A 13,840-nucleotide genomic window follows, 5' to 3' on the forward strand; every position below is an offset into this window, starting at 1 on the left:
TAAGAGGATCAAGAAAGCAGTGAAGTGTTTTTCTTTTTCTTTCTTTCTTTCTTTATTTTATTTTTTTTTTTTTTGCATAACTATTTGTAGGTATGACAGGCATGAAATGAGGCTGAAAGTAGGAGAGGGGATGAAGGGAGGGATGAGGTGTTTCAGTTCTGGGATGTGACCTCAATTCTGAAGAATATGGAGAGTTACTAAAGATTTAAACAACAAAAACAACAAAATATGCCCAGGTTTTTAGAGGAAGAAAAATATGACTAAACACTTAAAGTACATTACATAAATACATAAATGGAGGAAAGACCAAAGTCCTAGAGATTAGGTAAGAAGCTGTTAGAGTAACCTAGAGACAGAGAGAAAGAAGGGAAGGTGGGTGGGGATGATCAGAGTCAGAAAGAGAGAAGAAAGAAGAGATTGAAAAATATTTAGGTTGTGATATCAACAAAACACAAACTGGGTGTGACAGTAGAGATAACAAAAGTAAATTCAAATAAATTGCAGCTGAGCAATTTAGTAGAGAATGGTGTCATTTAGTAAGAGAATACAAGAAGAACATGTTGGCTGTTCGGCTAAAACTAGAAGGCTAGATATTTCGGGTTCAATATGAGATTGTTCAACTGGAGGCAACTGGTATCTAGTGAACAATTGGCTATAATTTTCTGAAAACCTGAAGATAAATCTGGCATGCTTATGAAATATGAGTATCATCAGAATTTAACTGTTGGTGGAAATCGTCAACATGGATGAGTTAAACTATGGAGGATAATTTTAAAGACGGGAGGGAAAGAGAGAAAACCAAAGTGAGTATCATAAGAATGGCATGCAAAGGCAACATAGAGAAATGAAAACTGAGCTAGTAAAATTAAAGAAGAATGAAAAAAGTGGGGCACCTGGGTGTCTCAGTCACTTAAGTGTCTGACTCTTAGTATCAGCTCAGGTAGCTCACAGTTTTGTGGGTTTGAGTCCCCCACATCAGGCTGTGCGCTCACAGCAAGGAGGTTGCTTGGGATTCTCTCTCTCCCTCTCTCTGTCCCTCCCCCACTCACTCTGTCTCTCTCAAAATAAACAAATACACTTAATAAAAATAATAATTTAAAAAATCTATCTATATGCAATCGTATGTATAATATCCATAATAGAGAGAGAGCAAAATTATATTGTGCTTAGTAGAAATCAGTGATTGCTGATAGCACTAAGTCACTGAGAAATAGGAAAATCATGACTCCTACACATACAGAGTTATGTTTTCAATAACTACACTAGCAAAAATGAGAAAAGCAGGAGTGTGGGTTCAGAACATTTGGTTTGAGAAAGAAAATAGAGAGAATTCCTGGAAAATGGTCTTAATTTGTTAGAGGACAGGGGTGTGGGAAAGACAGAATGAGATAGAGAGTATGTGAAGCAAAAAAGGAGACCTGCAAAAAATAAGCTTGATGTGATTTTGAAATATTGGCTGGAGGAAAAATTGCTGACCAGGACTCAAGAAGGAATGGGAGGTAGTAGTGAATGACAACTGAAACCGGAAATAAGTGTTGCTGCTTATTTAAATGCCTGTGTGTGTTTTGGCAGTAGCTCAGTCAGTAAAGCGCATGACTCTTGAACTCAGGGTCATGAGATCAAGCCCCACATTGGGAGTAGAGATCAGTTAAAAAAAAAGTTAAAAAAAAATAAATAACTAAATAAACGTTTATGGATTTTCCTCAATTAGGGATTAAGTGTTGGGGCAGAAACTTGGCAGAAAGCAGAAAGCTGGACTTACAAGGTGGTATGAGGCTAGAAACACGGCCAAGTATAGAATATTGAGACAGATTAATAGTGAGAGTGATCATACATGTGTCAGGAAACACTTAAAATCAAGAACGTACTGATTCATTGGGAAAAAGAAAAACATTACTGAGAATCTCATAGTAGTAAAGAACAACTTTATGATGACTAAACAATATTTGGGATTTTTAAAGAAAGAGGATCAATTTAGAACTTGTACATTCTCTATATTGCATTGGTCAGCATGTACATCAAAATTTCTTCAAAATATCTCTGGCACTTATCAATTCTTTACTGTTTGTACTCTAATTTTTTATTCAATTCTCTAAAAATTATCATGGTTTTCAGGGGACTTTACTGACTCCAGACCCTTTCTTATAACACTGAGTCCACTTCCTTCTCTTTCGGTGATAAATACAAGGTCTGCATGTGTGATAAATTCCTGGGCAGCCAGTGATCTTATCAAAACAGATTCTTATATGAGCTCCATTACCATAACTTTTTCTGAAGTTAATAGAAGATTTGAGCCACTTTTCCTTTCATGTTAACATTTCCATGTGCGTGCTGTACTCACATTTTCTTGGTCTCTCGGGACCTTCTCCCATTTTATGTTGATAACATCATCACAAAAATGTTTTACACTCTAGCATGCTGCATCTACCGTATATGCTTACAGGTGCTTTTTTCTTCTAAAAATACACTCCAAATCAAATTGCAATAGGCCAAATGGTTTGATCTGCCGTTATGACTTCCCAGTATATTTTATGTTATGCACCAGAATGTTTCAATGTGCTTCATAGCAAGTTTTTAATCTTTCCTTGTTCAGCTCACTCTGTAGTAACCAATAGATATTTAAGTGTAGTGTTACAATATATTTTCCACACAAATACAAGGAAGTGAAGTGCACTTGAGTAAATATGCTTTCTAAAGGACTAGCTGACTCCTTATTAACCAGGTTTCTTTGCAAGGCCACTATAAATCAAGGCTCTTATGACACACATAAGTGCTTTAGAAGTTAGAATTGATGACTGGGACAGGTTCAGATTTCTCAGTTACCTCAGTGTAAATCATTATCTAGCCTTAAAGCATGTTTCTGCAAGCCTAAACATCATTTCAGTGATGAAAAAGGATATTAACTATGGTTACCATTAAACAATTTTATGCTAGGTTATTAAAGTTTCTTGAAACCATTTTAGGGAAAAAATTACTTTGCTGATACACATGCATTTTAACATGACAAACCTTGATGACCTGTGAAAAATGACCAAATTTTGTGGTGGACAAAGATTAGAGTCTGTAAAGAAGCATGATGGGATGACAAAATCTCTGGATTGAGTCTTTGCCCAGTTGATTTAACTAATTTTGTGGCATTGAGAAAACTCTTCCATTCTATGGTTCTGTTTCTCTAATTGAAGAATTAACTATTTTTACGATGTAGATTTTAACATAATTCCTATTCTCAGCTTCTATCATGAGAATACTTTTCCATCTTTCAAACTGGAAATGTATTTAGATTATAAAGAGCAATGACAGATTTCAGTTAGATGTACTTTTTGATTTTGTATACAAAACATAGCTACTATTTCCAGTTCTATAGGATAAAAAGGAACATTTGACCCTCTACAGTCTCTGTTTAGACTGCATTCAAGATTGTGTAATCTAGACTGAATAACAATGGACCTTCTGAAAAACACTCATTCATGGGAGGTCCACAAGAATTGAAATCTTAAAAAATGATAACTAATATCAAATGTAGATTACTCAACACATATACTACCCAAAGCTTTGAAAACAATAATAATATAGGTCAAATGACAACTCATAGATATATATGTATAGATTTTGGCAAATGGTACATGTTTCCAAGGGATGTTGTCAATAATGTCTAAATATTCCAAAAATCCATGTCTGTGAAATAAATAACCTATTTTCAGAATTATGCAAATTTGTTATTTCATCTCCATTCTCTCAGTCTATTTTTTTTCCAGTACTGGCACCATATTTTGCTTTGCAAGACTATGAAATTAAATTTTCACTTTCTGAAACATTGTGAGTAAACATGAACCTCCTTCACATCAGCAAGGAAACAATTAAGGCAGCAATGAAAACTACTGGTTATTATCTGAACCAAATCATTAAAATTACCACAGGCAGAAAATAAATACCGCCATTTTCAGTTTGGAGTTGAATTACTTACTGTATTCTTATAATACTGTGAGCTAAAGGAAAGAAAATATTGAAAAAACTATAAGGAAGAGAAAATACATTTACAGTACTTACCAGACCACATTTATTGAAAAAAATCACATACTGTGAACCCAGGCAATTCAAACCCATGTTGTTTAAGGGTCAACTGTATTAGGCACCAAGTAATTATTCTATAAAAGCACCTGTTGGGCAGGAAACTAGGCATGATGGACAGGAGGTTAGACCTGAACAGTCCTGACCAAGAGCCCTAACCAAGAACTGCCCAGGGGTCACCCCCATCGACCATCTAGCAGCATCCAGGCAAATCCCAGAAGAGAAAGTTAAGTTTGTTGTACTTGTTACACTTGCGCAGAAAGCAGCCACTGGTCTTATTTGACCTATGTCTCCAGAATATAAAGAATACTGCCATATCTTAACCCATTAAGGTATTTTGAATACATCTTGGGAAAATACATGCATAGTTGGCAAATTATGATATATATCAAAAATTGCTATATGCCCACACTCCACAGTTTCTGTGGCCTTCAGGTCTCTTGACTGGACCATTCCTCCCTTGGAGTGTACTTTAATAAAACTTTGCCGGGCTTTACGTTTGTTTAGCTGCCCTGTAATTCTTTACTGTGGCTGTGAAAAATACTGAGGCTTCTTTCCTTTTCCATGTCACTCTCAGTAACACACCTATGTCCCTACAGTGACATGTAGAACAAATTTAAAAGATGCCTGATTAAAATGAAAAGTTCCTTGTATTCCTATCGTTATAAAATAGTGGCAATTACAAGAATCAGATACATTACATGATTAAGAGAGGATAAGAGGGGTGTCTGGGTGGCTCAGTCCAATGAGCCTGTGACTCCTTGTTTAGCTCAGGTCATTATCTCTGGGCTTGGTAGATTCAAGCCCCACAACCAGGCCCTGCCCTGGCCACCTGGAGCCTGCTTGGGATTCTCTCACCTCTCTTTCTGCCCCTCCCCCACTCATGCACTCACTCTCTCTCTCTCTCTCTCTCTAAAAAATAAGTAAGTAAACTTTAATAAAAGCTTTAAAAAAGAGAGAGAGGATAAGAAAAAAAACTGGTGGTGTGGTTGGATATATTCAAAGTAAGAAAAAATTAACCGAATTTCAAAGTCAGGAAAATCTTACCGGCCACACTCTAATTATAACCGCTCTCAGTATTTATAATGCAAACACACACAGACACTGTACAACTGTTCATATATTTTGTTTAAATATACAAAACTGTTATTTTCTTGCCCTCATCCTCCTTTAGTACACAAAAAAATGCCAACCGAATTCCCACTGCAGAGCTTTTGCATGTGTTTCCCTCTGCCGAGAATTCATTTCCTGCTCACCTGAATCCCCTCCTTTCTTACAGGACTAGCTTGACTCCAATGTCCATGGTTCAAATTAAATATCACCTCCACCGGCCTAGACACTTGCCCTTATTACTCACTGTTTCAGCACAGTATTTCTTTTTTTTCATAATATCTATGAAATATATCATCATGTGTTTGTCTCTTACCTATAATCAAATCATTTATGTATTTAACTCTTTGTGTTCTCCATACTAGGATATAGACTCTATCAGAGTTCTGTTCAATAGTGATATAGGCAGCATTTACTACAGAATCCAGTTATCTAGTATGCTGTCAATAAGTATTAATTGAAGAAACAAAAAAGTGAATCTAATTTTATACCGTATGCTCTCTTATTCATCACAGATGTAAATCCATTTTTATATTTAGACAGAACAATAATTTGAATCATTGTAACATACTTTACTTATAAAACCCCCAGTTCTTTGGGCATACACTTTGCCATTTGCTTCTACAGAACTACTCACCAAAGAATATTTGAAAACAAAATATCCCCATCAAACTTCTGTTTGTATCTTGCCTTTGTTCTGTTCAGTGCAATTTGTTTGCCCTTACTTCATTGTCTTCAGGCCTCCTTTGGAGAACTGAGAAAAAATGAAAATGAAATATATTTCACAATTACATGAACAAGTTTGCTTTTAAAAATCATATGTCTATTCAATTTTATAAAAATTAGATCAAGAAGATTTTTCTTGTTGAAGTCCACAAGTATGATAAAGAAATCTGTGACATTAATGATTTTTCTCAGGTTTTCTTTACTTCATGCTGATTTTTAATTATTTAATTTCTGCAATTGGAAAAGATATTCAATTTTAGGTAATTACTTAACAGATCAACAAATTTGATGTGTAACTTTTCATTTATGTTACTGGTGAAATAATAAAATTCACACATTATCTATCAACATTATAAATTAAATTATTTTAAGTAGAAAAACCTAAGTTAATTAGCAAAATAACTCAGGAAATACTTTTAATGTTATAGAATAACTGTCACTCTGAAGACTAACAAGACTTTGCCACAGAATATATTTAAAATTTTATAGTTAAATCCCATTTAGTTCTTCACATCTATCAATTAAATCATATTTTTCCTGTATTTTATACCACTCTTTTCATGTTCTACATGAAACATTGGTTCTGCAGCTGTTCCTATCAATATTTTTTTCCAAAAGACAACCATAGCTCAAGCAGATTTAAAATAAATGGCATAGTGAATAGAAATTATATTTTCCACTGAAAACTCAAACTCATCCAAAGTAAATTTGAATCTATAAAATGTTATAGTAAAATGTTATGTATAGAATGATTCATCCACATGTTAAAAAAAGAAAAAGAAAATTCAAACCATTACACTACAATATTAACTCAGAATTAAAATTACTCAGACTGAGGAGGAGCCAACATGGCAGAACAGCATGGAAGTTTTTTGTGTGTCTCATGTCCATGAAATACAGCCAGACCAACACTAAACCATCCTGCACACCTAGAAAACTGATTGGAGGACTCACACAACAATCTGCACAACCTGAACCACAGAATTCAGCAGGTACTTGGACTGGGGAGGTGACCCTGGGGAGCTAGAAGCCTCGGGAAGGGAGGTGCTTTTACGGGCAGAGACAGGACAGAGACAGGCCAGGGGGAGAATATGGGAAAAGCATCCCTCCCCAAAAGCAGGTGGAGACAAAGTAGAAAATTGGAAACAGCCATGGGACTGAACTAAAAAGGGAGAAAGGAGAGGGTTTAAATTCCATTAACACTGTAAACAGGGGGAGCACAGAGTCTGCAGCTCTACAGATCAATACCTGATGGTGCTCTGGTGGGAAGGGTGAATCCCCAGGAGCAGAGTGGGTTCTGGGAGGTTCTCACTCGTGCCACACTGGGAGAAGCGGTTCCATTGCTGGAAGGACATTTGGTAGAGGCTGTGAGGCAACTTGGGCCCAGCAGACCCCAGAGAATTGCCGCATTTGCTGGTGCTGATCATTAAGGGTGAAGCCAGGTGCCAGATGGGTGTTGTGATTTTCCATAATTCCTGAAACACTGCTGCTGCACTGTCTCGCGAACTTTTCCTGTGGTGGGCTGGCACCTGACCGCTGGCTCTGGGTGTCGGTAGCAGCACAGTCCGGGAAACTTTCCTGGGTGCAGCCGCATACAGCCACTGCTCAGTGAGACCCTCTGAAGAGGGGCAAAACAGGTCAAAGCCACAGTCTCTTAGAAGTAAAGGGCCGGGGAAAACAGCCGCGTCTGAGACAAAACGCGTGAGAGAGGTCCTACCTCGGGCTTGGTCATGGACAGTGTAAAAGTAGGGAGTGGATAAAAGTGGAAGAGGAAGGATGGGTGAGTGATTGCTGATCAGGGAGAACAGAGTTCCCATACTAGAGACTGGGTAGCTGGGTGACGCCATTTTCACTGCTCCCGCACATGCCAATAGGCACCTACAAGCCCCACAACACTCGACCCCAGTCGGCTAGCAGCACCATCTAGTGGAGAACAGAGCAGTTACACTAAGACCCACCCAACTGGGCCAACCTCTGCTCTTTAGGGACAGAAGTCTCACCGCCTGCTTAGTTTATGGACTATAAAGTGCTTCATCGTCTGACTTCTAGGGGAAAATTAAGCAATTTCAGTCATATTTCAGTCTGTTAGGCCCATCTATTCAATTTTCTTTCCTTTTTTTCTTTTTTTCTTTTCTTTTCTTGAATACAGAAAGAGAAAAAATTCATTTTTATTTTCAACTTTTATTAAAAATATTTTTCTTTAATTTTGTTACTGTATTTTTTTACTTTTGTGGAAATTTATTAAAATTCTATTTTACTTCCATCATTTTATTTTAGTCTACTTCAGTGTATTCATTTTTTAAAATTTTCAAATCATTCCTTTTTTCTTTTTTCTTTTTTTGTTTCTTTCCTTTTTCTTGAATACAGAAAGAGAAAAATTTCACTTGTATTTTTAATTTTTATTAAAAAATATTTTTTAAATTTCTTTTCTACTATGTTTTTTAGTTTTGTGTAAATTTTTTCAAATTCTAGTTTACTTCCATCATTTCATTTTAGTCTACTTCAGTATATTTATTTTTTTAAATTTTCATACAATTTTCTTTTTTTTCTTCTTTCCCCTTTTTTCTCTAATCTATCAAGCCACTTTCAACACCCAGACCAAAACATACATACGATCTAGCATCATTAATTCGATTTTGTGTGTGTGTGTTTAATTTTTTAATTTTAATATTTTTAATTTTACTTTTTTATTTTAATTTTTTATATCTCATTAATTCCTATTGTCCCTTCAAAAAGATGGAATGAAAGAATTCACCCCAAAAGAAAGAGCAGGAAGAAACGACAGCCAGCCAGGGAGTTAACCAACACAGATACAAGCAAGATGTCTGAACAAGAATTATGAATCATGATTATAAGGGAGCGGCTCCTGGGTGACTCAGTCAGGTCAGCATCTGACTTTGGCTCAGGTCATGATCTCAGGATTTGTGAGTTTGAGCCCCACGTCGGGCTCTGTGCTGACAGCTCAGAGCCTGGAGCCTGTTTTGGATTCTGTGTCTCCCTCTCTCTCTGCCCCTCCCCTGCTCACGATCTGTCTCTGTCTCAAAAATAAATAAATCTTTAAAAAATTAAAAAAAAAAAAAAAGAATCACGATAATAAGAATACTAGCTGGAGTTGACCTGACCTAGCTCAGGTCTTGATCTCAGGGTCCTGAGTTCATGTCCCATGTTGGACTTCACACTGAGCATGAAGCCTACATTAAAAAAAAAAAAAAAAATCACTTTATTGAAGTGTAATTAAATTACAAAAAGCAGAACATAATGTATACAACTTGATTAGTTTGGAGTTAAGTATGCACTTGACAAATAATCCCTATAATCAATGACATAAACATATCCATCACCTCCAAAAGTTTCTTCTTGCCTTCTTTAAATAAATAATAAATACATAAGTAGATAGATGATAGATAGATAGATAGATAGATGTGTTACATTTTCTTATGCTAAAACTTGAGGTGCATTTTCATTTTGCTTCAATTTGGGTTATAATATTTGTGCAGCTTTTGTTTTTCTGGAGTCTAATTACTTTTAAATTTTTGGGGTTGGCAGAAATGCATGAAATACCCTTATAACATTGATGACATCCAGATTCTTTATCATAGCACAGTATTAATGTTTTATGTAATTCTGATTGCTTTCTAAAGGACTTGCCTTTTTGTTCCTCAAATGTTAGTGGGAATTTCACACATATTTTTCTTGATTCATTTTTCCTTCAGCGTATGTTCAAGCAATCTTTTTCTGAAAATGACAGATATGATAACAGTCACTCCAAGACCTTGTATGCTAAAAGTGTCTTTTTTTTCCCTTTTGTCTTTCGGTTTTAATTTTTGCTAGTTATAAAATTCTGTGTTCAAACTCAATTTCTGTCAAAATTATGGAGAAATTTCTCCTTTGTTTTATACTATGCAATATTTTCTTATTTTTTTCTTTCAAGCTTTTATTTTAATTCAAGTTAGTTAACATATAGTGTAGTATTGGTTTCAGAAGTAGAATTTAGTGATTCATCACTTACATATAACACCCAGGGCTTATCACAAGTGCCCTCCTTAATACCATCACCCATTTAACCCATCCCCTCACCCACCTCCCTTCCAGCAACCCTTAGTTTGTTCTGTATAGTTAAGAGTCTCTTATGGTTTGCCTCCTTCTGTATTATTATCTTATTTTACTTTTCCTTCCCCTCCCCCATGTTCATTGTTTTGTTTCTAAAATTCCACATATGAGTGGAATCACATGGTATTTGTCTTTCTCTGACTTATTTTGCTTAGCATAATATACTCTACCTCTCTCCACATAGTTGCAAATGGCAAGGTTTCATTCTTTTTGATGGCTGAGTAATATTATATATATGTATACATATATATATACATATATATATGTATATATATATGTGTGTGTGTATATATATATATATATATATGTATATATATATATATATATATCTTCTTTTTTTTTATATTTTTTTACTTCTTTATCCATTCATCAGTTAATGGACATTTGGGATCTTTCCATAATTTGGCTATTTTTGATAGTGCTGCTATAAACACTGAAGTTCATGTGCCCCTTTGATTCAGTATTTTCATATCCTTTATATAAATAGCCAGTAACAATTGCTGAATCATGGGGTAGTTCTATTTTTAACTTTTTGAGGAATATCCATACTGTATCCCAGAGTGGATGAACAGTTTGTATACCCACCAACAGTATAAGAGGGTTCCCCTTTTTCTGCATCCTTGTCAATGCCTGTTGTTTCCTATTTTGTTAAACTTAGACATTCTGACAGGTGTAAGGGGCTATCTCATTGTGGTTTTGATTTATATTTCCCTGATGATGAGTGATGTTAAGCGTATTTTCATGTGTCTGTTAGCCATTTGAATGTCTTCTTTGGAGAAATTTCTTAATATCTTTTGCCCATTTCTTAACTGGATTATTTATTTATTTATTTTTTTTTTTGAGTTTAATAAGTTCTTTATAAATTTTTGAGAATAGCCCTTTATCTTATATGTCATTTGCAAATATCTTCTCCCATTCCATGGGCTGACTTTTAGTTGTTTTTTTTTTTTTTTTTTTTTTAATTTTTCTTTCACTTGCAGAAGTTTTTTATCTTGATTAAGTCCGGATAGTTCATTTTTGTTTTTGTTTACCTTGCCTCAGGAGATGTGTCTTTTAAGAACATGCTATGGCTGAGGTGAAAATGGTTGTTGCCTGGGTTCTCCTCTAGGATTTTGATGGTTTCCTATCTCACATTTAGGTCTTTCATCCATGTTGAATTTTTTTGTGTATGGTGTAAGAAAGTGGTCCAGTTTCATTTTTCTGCTGTCCAGGTTTCCCAACATAGTTTGTTGAAGAGCCTGTCCTTTCTCCATTGAATATTCTTTCCTGTTCTGTCGAAGATTAGTTGACCATATATTTGGGGATCCACATCTGGGTTTTCTATTATGTTACATTGATCTATGTCTCTGTTTTTGTGCCACTACCATACACACTGTCTTGATGATTACATCTTTGTAATGCAGCTTGAAATTTGGAATTGTGATGCCTCCCTCTTTGCCTTTCTTTTTCAATATTACTTTGGCTATTTGGGGTCTTTTCTGGTTCCATACAAATTTTAGGATTCTTCTTCTAGCTTCGTGAAAAATATTGGGATTATTTTGATAGGCATTGCAATGAATACAACCCAAGGACTGCTTTGGGTAGCTTAGGCACAGCAACAATATTTGTTCTTCCAATCCATCAGCATGGAATGTTTTTCCATTATTTGTGTCTTCTTCAATTTCTTTCAAAAGCGTACCGATCTTTTATCTCTTTGGTTAGGCTTATTCCTAGTTATATTTTGTTTGTTTGTTTTGCAATTTTAAAGGGGATTGATTCCTGGATTTCTCTTTCTGCTGCTTTATTATCATGATATAGAAATACAACCAAATTTTGTACATTGATTTTATATCCTGCGACTTTACTGAATTCCTGTATCAGTTCTAGCAATTTTTTCATGGAATCTTTTGGGTTTTCTATGTAGAGTATCGTGTCATCTATGAAGAGTGAAAGTTTGACTTCTTCCTTGCCAATTGGGTATTTTTGGTTGTCTGATACTGAGGTTAGGACTTCAGTACTATGTTGAACAACAATGGTGAGAGTAGACATCCCTGTTGTGTTCCTGACCTTAGGGGAAAGGCTCTCAGTTTTCCCCTACTGAGGATGATATTAGCTGTGGATTTTTTGTATATGGCCTTTATGATATTGAGGTATGATCCCTCTATCACTACTTTCTTGAGAGTTTTTCATCAAGAAAGAATGCTGTATTTTTTCAAATGCTTTTTCTGCATCTATTGAGAGGATCATCTGGTTCTTATCTTTTTTTTTCTTTTTCTTTTTTCTTTTTTTTTTTTTTTACTGTGGTGTATCACATTGACTGATTTGCAGATATTGAATCAGCTCTGCAGCCCAAGAATAAATCCCACCTGATTGTAGTAAATAATTCTTCTAGTGTACTGTTGGATTCTATTTGCTAGTATCTTATTGAGAATTTTTTAATCCAAGTTCATGAGGGATATTGGCCTATAATTTTCCTTTTTAGTGGGGCTATTGTTGGGTTTTGGAAGAAAGGTAATGCTGGCCTCATAGAATGAGTTTGGAAGTTTTCCTTTTATTTTTATTTTTTGAGACAGTTGCAAAGGAACAGGAATTAATTCTTCTTTAAATGTTTGGTAGAATTCCCCTGGAAAGCCATCTGGCCCTGGACTCTTGTCTACTGGGAGATTTTTTCATTACTGATTCAATTTCTTTGCTGGTTATGGTCTGTTCAAATTTTCTATGTTTTCCTGTTTCAGTTTTGGTAGTTTATATGTTTCTAGGAATTTATTCAATTCTTGTAGATTGCCCAATTTGTTCACATATAATTTTTCTTTTTTTTCACATATAATTTTTCAAATATTGTCATAATTGTTTTAACTTCTGTGGTATTGGTCACGATCCCTCCGCTTGCATTTGTGATTTTATTTCTTTGGATCCTTTCTCTTTTCTTTTTGATATGCCTGGCTAGGGGGTATGATTTTTTTTTTTTTTTAATTCCTTAAAGAACCAGCACCTAGCTTCATTGAGCTATTCTGGTTTTTTTTTATTCTATATTATTTCTATTCTAATATTTCTTATTTCCCTTTTTCTGCTGTTTTTGCACTCTATTTGCTGTTATTTTTTCCAGCTCCTTTAGGTGTAAAGTTAGGTTGTATATTTGAGACTTCTTCCTTCCTGAGGAACACCTGGATTGCTACATACTTCTTAAGACTACCTTTGATGCATCTCAAAGATTTTGGACTTTCATGTTTTCATTTTCATTTGCTTTCATTTTTTTTTATTTCTTCTTTAATTTCCTGGTTAATCTATTCATTATTTAGTATGATGTTCTTTAATCTCCATGTATTGGTAGTTTTTCTAATTTTTTCTTGTTGTTGACTTCAAGTTTCATAGCATTGTGGTCTGAAAATATGCATGGTATGATCTCAAACTTTTTGTACTTATTCAGGCCTGATTTGTGACCCAGTGTGTGAACTATTCTGGAGAATGTCCTATGTGCACCTGAAAATAATGTGCATTCTGCTGCTTTAGGGTAAAATACTCAGAATATTATCTGGTAAGTCCATCTGGTCCAAAGTATCATTTAAAGCCATTGTTTCCTTGTTGATTTTCTGCTTAGATGATCTGTTCGTTGTTGTAAGTGAGGTGTGAAATTTCCCTACTATGGTTGTGTTATTATCAATGAATGTCTTTAAGTTTGTTATTAATTGATTTATATACTTGGTATTCTAAGTTGGGGCATAATGTGCTCGCTTCGGCAGCACATATACTAAGTTGGGGCATAAATATTTATAATTGTTATATCTTTTTGTCTTATAGACCCCTTTATGATGATGTAGTGCCCTTCTTCATCTCTTATTACAGTCTT

The sequence above is a fragment of the Panthera uncia genome (genome assembly GCF_023721935.1).
Source record: "Panthera uncia isolate 11264 chromosome A1 unlocalized genomic scaffold, Puncia_PCG_1.0 HiC_scaffold_17, whole genome shotgun sequence".
Lineage (NCBI taxonomy): Eukaryota > Metazoa > Chordata > Mammalia > Carnivora > Felidae > Panthera > Panthera uncia.